Source organism: Misgurnus anguillicaudatus, chromosome 21, assembly GCF_027580225.2.
Source record: "Misgurnus anguillicaudatus chromosome 21, ASM2758022v2, whole genome shotgun sequence".
Classification (NCBI taxonomy): domain Eukaryota; kingdom Metazoa; phylum Chordata; class Actinopteri; order Cypriniformes; family Cobitidae; genus Misgurnus; species Misgurnus anguillicaudatus.
Genome location: NC_073357.2, coordinates 12,367,516 through 12,376,353, shown reverse-complemented (window position 1 = coordinate 12,376,353; position 8,838 = coordinate 12,367,516). Strand labels below are relative to the sequence as shown.

Here is an 8,838-nt window from a genome sequence, read left to right as displayed (position 1 = left end):
GCGATCGATGTATTGGACACCCCTGGTTTATCATTATCCCATCTCTATATTAATATGACCATGCTGGTTTCTATGGCTCATTTGTGTATGTTGTTGCCAGTTTACAGGGCGATGTAATCTAATGGCTGTTTCCAAGCACTCTTAGGCTGAAATACAGCTTCTTTTTTTTACACCATTGCTTTATGCCAAACAATATGTAACTGGAATCCTGTGCGCTGCAATCCGTTACAGAAATGTTCCAGATGCGTGGAGTCGAATCTGCACTTGTATCCTGCATCCAGCCATCCAAGCGGTGAGCTGCGACAGGTTTGACTGGTCGGCCATCAGTGCGTGTCTGAACACAACCCCTGTGGCCCTAAAGCAGCCTCTCAGGCACATATGGCTCGCTCTGCGCTATTATGGTTTGTCTTGGGTTTGTAACGTCTCCATATGATGGGTGGCTCACACACCTATGTTTAGCAGCAGGCTTGTTCCACAGCTGACAACATATACTATAATAGGCACACACATGTGTGATCGGAGCCATTGCAAACATGTCAATATGGAGCTACAACACACCGATCGCTCGGCAATGTTTAGCCCATTACCTTACCCTGTACAGCACTCAATTCCTCCCTTGGCTAACACCGCTGTGATACAGAAGGGAGAGAATTATGAACACCCGCTTTATAGGGTATTTGTATATACTATTACCCAGTGGCTTCCAATTTGATTCGACACAGACCACCCCAGCTGTGCAGACCTGTCGCACAATCGGCGCCGCGCGCCGGTACTAAGCCTGGAGTTTACGAACGGATAATATAGTTTTTACCTGAAGAGAGAGGTAGAACAGCTTGTGCAGCCACTATTCTCTCACCCTAGACTATGACCTCTGTTGTGAAAGGAGACTACTAGCCGTGCCGGTGGTGCTTATAGCAGGTTTTATGTAGACCCGCACACATTAACAGGGTGTAACGCTGTTCCCTCTTAGCTGAGCGAAATGCGCATCCTGCTATCTTATTGCCCGTTTGGGATTGTACCAACCAGCCACAGACACACTCCTTTGATTAAAGTGGTTTCTGCATGTGTGCGTGTGAGCATATAAGCACGGTGTGCATGCCAGCTTTTACGTTTATGTGCTTGGTTGGGGATACAGACACGGGCTTCATGCGAGCCGTCCCTCTCAGGAGCACTCTGGATACGAGTCTGCTCTGAGATATTCCACCCGAGACACTGCTGTGCTGGTGACAAACGCCTCCGTAGTTGACCGGCTTACAAGTTCACAGTGCACCACCTACTGTACCAGACAGCAATTTGCGCCTGCTCTTCATTAAGCAGCAAATGCGACACAGACTTAAGGGCTGTTAAGGACTTTACACTGTTTGAGATTGGTTTGGACGTAATGAATCGGTACATGATGGTGGAAAGTGTAAGCTTTGTCCTTATCCCAGTTGCGCTTCGTATGAAACACGTTGTGCTCGGCCAAGTGCCAGCGGTTATGTGTTGCCCTAATTTGGTTTTGCTGCTTATACACGCAAAATCAGTAAGGACAGCGAGCCCTTTCTACAAGACGCCCTCTTTATGCAGCGCCTGTAATGGTGTGAAGCAATGACTACGACCCGGTGCACTGTCACGTGTCGAACGTTCTATCTTTGCAGCAGTGAGCAGATGAAGGAAAAGTGAGCTGTCTACCCCAAAGGTTCATGCTGGTGCCTTGGGTGCGCAGTGGCCAGGCACAATTAACTCTCTTAAGTGAGAGAAGTGGCCAATCATTTGCATATTTTAGTGCCGTCAGGGGCTGTATATGCCCTTAAGGGACTATGTGCCAAAACCACCCTCAGCGCAGTTAGAGCATAGACGGTTGCATTCTACCTTTCCATCTAGCTGATGTGACCTGTGCCGGTAGGGGTGTTATACATTCATCTAAGCACTCCGCTCTGACATTACTGTTAGAGCAACTCTTTATGCTTCAGAGATGGGCTGTGGCATTCGTTAACGATCGCTGTGACCTGCCCAGCTCATTCTAAGAAATTTCCCTGCTCCACCTAAGCAGTCAGCTGCTGGGATCCAGCTGGGTTCACTGGATCATTAGGTGCTAATGAGGGCAGCACATTACTGCCACACTGGCATAGCGGTGTTATTCTAATTCGGCAGTCGCACTATCCGACGCCTATTCATAATTTGTACTGGATTGCCAGTACAGCTTATGTATTAATATGGAGCCGCGTTTTCGCTTCTTCCTTGTACTTTCACGCTAGCTATCTTGGCCATCGTGCATCATATGTTAATACCAGCAAATACTCTGCGCGGATATGCTTGCTACCGCCCACATTGGGTCGGCCTAGCCGTTGCTGTTGTAATGTTACAGGTTGCTTATCTGCTGTAGGGCTGCAATAAGACCTACATGCAGCCTGTGACTGTATGCATTCTGTTCTGTATAAGCTTTTGATTGAGTCCCTAGAGACTCAGGCATCCAATCTACTGTGCGTTGGCTTACACAGACTGGGCGGGGATTGTGCACCGACTCAGCTAAGCATTGCGGCGCACAGACTTGAGTAAGCTTCACTGGAGCTGCTCTTCGCTGTTCTCACGGCATGTTTGAATACATCCCCCATAGCGTCAGCGGATGCAATGTCGAGTGACGCTCTCGAAAGGGAACGTCTCGGTTACTATCGTAACCTCGGTTCCCTGACTATTAAAATGTACCTACTATAACCCAATTTACCAATTTTTGTGCTAATGATTACAAAACTGCCCATTTTTCAACCACTTTTTAAGGTTAAATTTAAACTGTTGCAATGTAGTACTCTCTCGCATAGTTAAAGGTAACGAGTTCCACATCCCTGCTGCTTTCACTGAAGCAATTCTGTCCAAAGGTAGAGGACCTAAATTTAACATATCAGTCTCCTCTAGAGGTGGCTCGCGTTGTTTTAATTCCTACCTCTTCACACGATTTTACAAACATTCTCAGGGGCTGTGGTGCCAAATCATGAAAAATTTTATATACTAAACTAACATTCAAAAACAAAATAAAATTTTCAAACGTTAGTAGCCTATATTTCTTCACAATATTACAGTAGTGGTGTGAAACAGGTTTTTTGTCTAAAATTTGAAGTGCCTGTTTATACAAGCTTTGGAGCGGCTGTAACGCAGAGTTGGCTGCTAAAGACCAAGTTGTGATGCAATAAGTAAAATGTGACAATATCATTGCATGCATATAAAGCTTGGCAGCATTGTTGGCGCGTTGTTATTTTGAGGCAACTAAAAGAGACTACGCCATTGACCAATAAAAACCTGGTCTAAAGTCAATGGCGCAGTATGTTTTTTGTTATTTAAAGAGCGCATTAGTAATATGCGCCAATAAACTATGGAAGGTTTTTTTGGTCTTTTTTAAATTATTAATTAAATTATAAAATAATTAATTAAATTATAAAATAAAAAATAAAATCGCAAAATATGTCCCAAATTTGAAAATTAAATGCTAAAATAAAAATTAAAACATTATTTCATTTTCATTTTTAACTTGATGAAGCATCATTCCGGCCAAATTAAAAAAGAAAATGAAATTGATGATTTGACATTTCATTTTCAATATAATCTTGAGTCAAGACTGACAATATTAAAATAAAAAGTCAAGCTTGAAAAGGAATCTGTAAATAATTTTTTTTAAAGGCTTTTTATTCATGCCCAAGCAATAATAGGGACAAAATTAAAATGTAAAGTTCAGTTTTAATTTTATGTTCTGTTTAAATTAGTTGTTTTTATTTTCTTTTTCGTTTTCATTTTCATTTTCAACTTGTATGCAAATTCAATGTTAATCAATGGGTGGCGTTTACTTGCTTAAAAAAAGGGGATTGGCTGAAGCAGCGTTGCCAACTCAGCGACTTTATTGCTACATCTAGCGACTTTTAGGCCCATTTAGACAAACTTAGCGAATGTTTGGATGAATCTTAGCTTCACATCTGTACAGATAGGCTACTGTGTCGCTTGTACTGGCCCACGAGTGCCGGGTGGCGCTGTCCCGGTGAAATGTGCGTCTGGTGTCTCTGTGCATGGAGCTGGGCAGTGTAGGAGCTGACGCGTGGATGAGATTCGCGTACATTGTTTACATTTCAAAGGAGGAACAAACAATAAAAAGTGGCTTGTCCGCTGTTATATATGTGCGTATTTTCGCACATCTGGTCCGGTGGGGCGTCAGTTTAACGAGCTGATACACCGACCAGTCACTTACTTTTAAATGAACATTATCTGTTTATTTAGCCTATAAAAAAGTGTTGTCTGTACAAGTATCAGAACTTGCGTCCTCTGTGAAATGCAAGTCTCTCGGACTCGCATTTCACAGCGTGGAAGACGAGCTACGCACATAAGGGCTGTGACGATATCACAGTAATACTGCATCACTGCTGTAATAAGATGCCAGCTGCGGTGATGTCACGGCCGCAACCTTATAAAGCGCGTCATGCCCAAGTGCTCTGATTTCTTGAATTGTACCAACTCACTCCCTGGTTTTAAACCCCTGCGCGAATAACAACATCTGTGCAAGGAAATGTCAGAGCCATGCCCATGAAAGTTCATGTGCAAGGAGTCCGAGCCACGCGCATATTAAGCTTTCTCATTCAAGGAGAAGCAGGCACTGTGCTGGTGATGATAATGATAGCATAATAATAATTTAAAACTGTAATGGGCAAACATGACAACTATCGTTATGAAGGCAGAAGCGCGTATACTGACAGCACAACTCGTTATTTGGTTGAATGCTGTGCTTATATCTGGAGCTACTGTAAGCGAATTTCTGAAAGCAATGATTGGAGTATCCATAAGTTTTGCGCAGTTATTTACGTAATGATGCAATTGTCGATTTCGTTTTGTATCCACTTTGAGAAAATCTAATTAAACATACTATAACAATAATAACCTTAAATAATATTTATTTTCGATATCTTTTGAGTTTAATATCAATTATGGAACAGTTTTTGTCATTGTTTGTAACCCATTTTTTTGTACAATAAATTATTAAGAGTTTCAACATGTTTGGAGAAGTGTGTTTCTATTCACGGAGAGTTTACCGAAAATGAATGTCTAAAGAAATAGGAATCAGGTTTTGCACAACTCATCAGAAACAATCTTAAACTCTGCATGTTCTTTCTGCAGGTTTTCAGGTTGTTATTCTATGAAATGTATTGTATAAAATGGGTTATAAACGATGACATAAAAGGTCTATAAATTATAGTATATTCAAAAGATATAAAAAACAAAAGTTAACATATAGAAATGCATATTATTTCACATTGTTATTGCTAATATAATTTGTTGTTTTAATAATATGGGGTGGGTTGTTGTGCTAACAGTCTAACCGCGTGATTCTGTTGCTTCTTCACCACGGTAAAATAAAATTCCGTACGGTCACAGCCCTACTCACAAATCAGCGTTACAAATGAGGACCACTTACAAATATGCCACAAAGGCTGAAGGTCTGCTCTGCCAGTGTGCCCGCTGCAAAAGTAAGTGACTGGTCACTGTGTATGTCCATTTTCATGAAATGCATACAAATAACACGCAGTGTGATTATAGTGCTATATATACGCCAATTTTGCGATCATATGATACTCCAGTCCTTCACGGATTTTGGCATAATTATGTATTGCACGATAATCGCGCTGCTGTGTGTATGCATTTGATGAGAATGGCTGACGCCTCACCGGATCAGATGTGTGAAAATGTGACCAAACACATCAACGTTTTTCCTATTTAAGACGAGCAGTTATACGAGCAAGTTTGGTGGTACAAAATAAAACGTAGCGCTTTTCTAAGCGGATTTAAAAGAGGAACTATATTTTATGGCGTAATAGCACTTTTGGGAGTACTTCGACTCGGCGCATTAACACCCTCCCTCTCCCATTATGAGAGGGAGAAGGGGAGCGGACTTTTCCATGTATGTATCGCTGCAGCCTGGAGACTGCAAGTGGGAGGAGCTTATGCCGCAAGTAGGAGGGATTTCAGAAATGTGCAAGTAGGAGGAGTTTACGCCGCAAATGGGACGGCGGTGAATGAGAATGGCAGGAAGTAGCGAGACTAATGAAAATAAACGATCAAATATCACGTTTCTCATCATGGTCTGATTTCTTACAGCTTTGTTATTATTGTGTGTGTGCAATACCACTCACTGTCAATGATGAGGTCACGTTTTTACACCTTTTTTACACTTAAAGTGATGGCGTTTTAAATTCATCAGGCTGTAGGCCTTATTCAGGCACATTTCTGAAGCTCCATATTCTACAATATCAAGTAAATGAACATATTAAAATGTGATGCAACTGGACTTAGTGAAGTGAATGTGTAAATACATGAAAAACATGTGGCTAATGTAAAATAAAGTTACCATCCATATTTACTGCATTATTTTTTTAAATAGCAGACTAATGTTTTTCTGAACGTGTTACACATATATTACATTTAAATAATTTTTTTCAATGAATAAAATCATGTACAAGTCACTCAGAATTGATTGCAAAAGTGTTTATTTTATTTTATTATTTTTAGTCTTTGTAAGGAAACTATATCAGCTCATTAGAACTGATCTGCATGCAGTCAAATCTGCAAAATCCAGGGTGGAAGGTTTTTGAATATATTCCCTGGAGCTCACCTCGCTTTCCCTTCCCAGCATAACCTGATGGATACACAAGAAGCACAATAAGAACTAGGGTTTATAGTTGACAGTGAACATTTACAAACATTAGGAATAATTTCTCAGCTCTGTAGGTCCATGCCATGCAAGTGAATGGTGTCCAGAACTTTTAAACTCCAAGGGATGATATAAGTAAATTAGATTTTTAGTTTTCCTTTAGACTAACAACTAGTTTATTCATCACCAATTTACACAAAAAGTACCAGGTGTGCAGCATTTGTACTCAAACCCACACTCCAAACAAGTGGAGAATGAGTACATCTTCCAGAAGAGCTGTTTGTAGTGAGATTACTTTTTTCCAGCATGTAACACCTGAGGTGAAAAAATTCACATAACATTTAACATTATCAATGATGTTCTTGTTATGCATTTTATTTTTTAATGTCAATATTTACTTTCTAGCCATAAGAAGTGTGCCTGATTCTTGAACTTGTCATCCCCAACTATGTCCCTGAACCTTGAGCAAGCCAATGACAGGGTTGTGTAGGCAGCATCTTCTTCTTGAACAACAACTTCAAGAAGTATGTTCTTCAGCAACGCTCCTGATAACTGAAAAGTTAGCACAGGCCGTTAAATTTTTTTTAAAAGCACATTATATAACATTCAACTACCTTGAAGATGAAGCATGATGGAGGGTCATCATCTTTTAACAGCTCATCCTTAAAGAAAAATATAAGTGGATTAAAATTGTTCTATGATACACATTTTAAATCATCATTGAAATTGATTATGCATACCTTGCTAAAAACAGAGGGCACAACTGGGGTTTGGTCTGCTAAAATGAAGTAAATTAAAATACCGATATTGTAGTTACATAATTTGAAACCCAGCAAAATATATGTATTTTGTTTTATATCAAAGTTCTTAGTTTCATATGCAAGTTCAGTTTTTTCTTCCCATAGGTTTCAGGGAGTGCAGAGAATTCTTCTTCTTCTGAAAGAGAATTAGAATAAAAACGTGATAAAATTATCCATTAATTTTTAATTTGACAAAAAATATGAGCAAAATATAAAAAGCTGACAATACCAGCTACAACAGCTCATTTTCTCTTTCTCCCATGCCTTCCACAATTTGATTGTCATGCAACAAAAACAAATAAAGTAAGAAATAGAACAAGTTCAGTATCAAAATTAATTAAATGCAAGGATGCATTACATTGATTACAAATTACAGTAAAGACTTTTGTAAATATAGAAAAAAAATCTAATTAATGGTCCAATTTTAAATTATTCACCAATGAATACAACAACATTTGAATACAAAAACATTTCAAAATCTTGCCAACCCCTAATAGTATTAAGAAAAGCTATTAAAGGAGTTTGATAGAGCAAGGAGTGTTTACACCTGCTGATTTTTATCATCACTGAAATAGTGTTATGAGCGAGTCACTAAATCATTCCGTTCCATGTCTTCCCAAAACAGTTTACAGAATAAACAAGATTTCTTCACTTCTTTAAGAGTTTCTTAAAACACCACGTTAAAAGTACAGCTAATTTTTTCACACGTACTTAATTTTCAAGCAAGATGGCACACCACCATTTTCCTATGTTCTTCATGTTTAGCTGTGTACATAAAGTAATGAATTAGTACAATTTTCAATTATATTAAAATGCATATAGCTACAAAAATAAATACTAACTTCAGTGAAGTCAAACTTCTGTCCCAGAATAACATGCAGTCAGGGCCGCATTAAGAGCTCACTGGGCCCCGGGGCTATGAGTTACTGCAGGCCCCCCCACCACTTTAGGTCACCAACTACAGAGAGAACACATTTTTCTAAAACACTGCTGAAGTTGTTTTACATAAATATAATCTAGAATAATTCAGAATAACAGTTGCACGAAAAAAGCTGTTAGATTAACACTAACCTGTAAACATGAAAGGGATGTATCAACAATTCTTAGTTAAAGGAATAGTCTACTCATTTTCAATATTAAAATATGTTATTACCTTAACTAAGAACTGTTGATACATCCCTCTATCATCTGTGTGCGTGCACATAAGCGCTGGAGCGCGCTGCGACGCTTTGATAGCATTTAGCTTAGCCCCATTCATTCAATTGTACCATTTAGAGATAAAGTTAGAAGTGACCAAACACATCAACGTTTTTCCTATTTAAGACGAGTAGTTATACGAGCAAGTTTGGTGGTACAAAATAAAATGTAGCGCTTTTC

At 39.3% G+C, this 8,838-nt stretch overlaps 1 long non-coding RNA gene across 3 annotated transcripts; it reads right to left on the bottom strand.

Annotated features, from left to right (window-relative positions):
- Window positions 1-6,237: 6,237 nt before the first annotated feature.
- LOC141353151 (uncharacterized) lies at window positions 6,238-8,536 on the bottom strand. 3 transcript variants are annotated; one of them, XR_012360178.1, is made up of 4 exons: window positions 8,304-8,343; window positions 8,173-8,226; window positions 7,402-7,439; window positions 6,238-7,323 (listed from the first exon to the last, which is right to left on the bottom strand). It is a non-coding gene; the product is annotated as an uncharacterized lncRNA (long non-coding RNA). The 3 variants fall into 3 exon arrangements; XR_012360179.1 differs by having other exon boundaries at window positions 6,240-6,976; window positions 7,060-7,323; window positions 8,173-8,536; XR_012360177.1 differs by having other exon boundaries at window positions 6,239-7,323; window positions 8,173-8,536.
- Window positions 8,537-8,838: the final 302 nt, after the last annotated feature.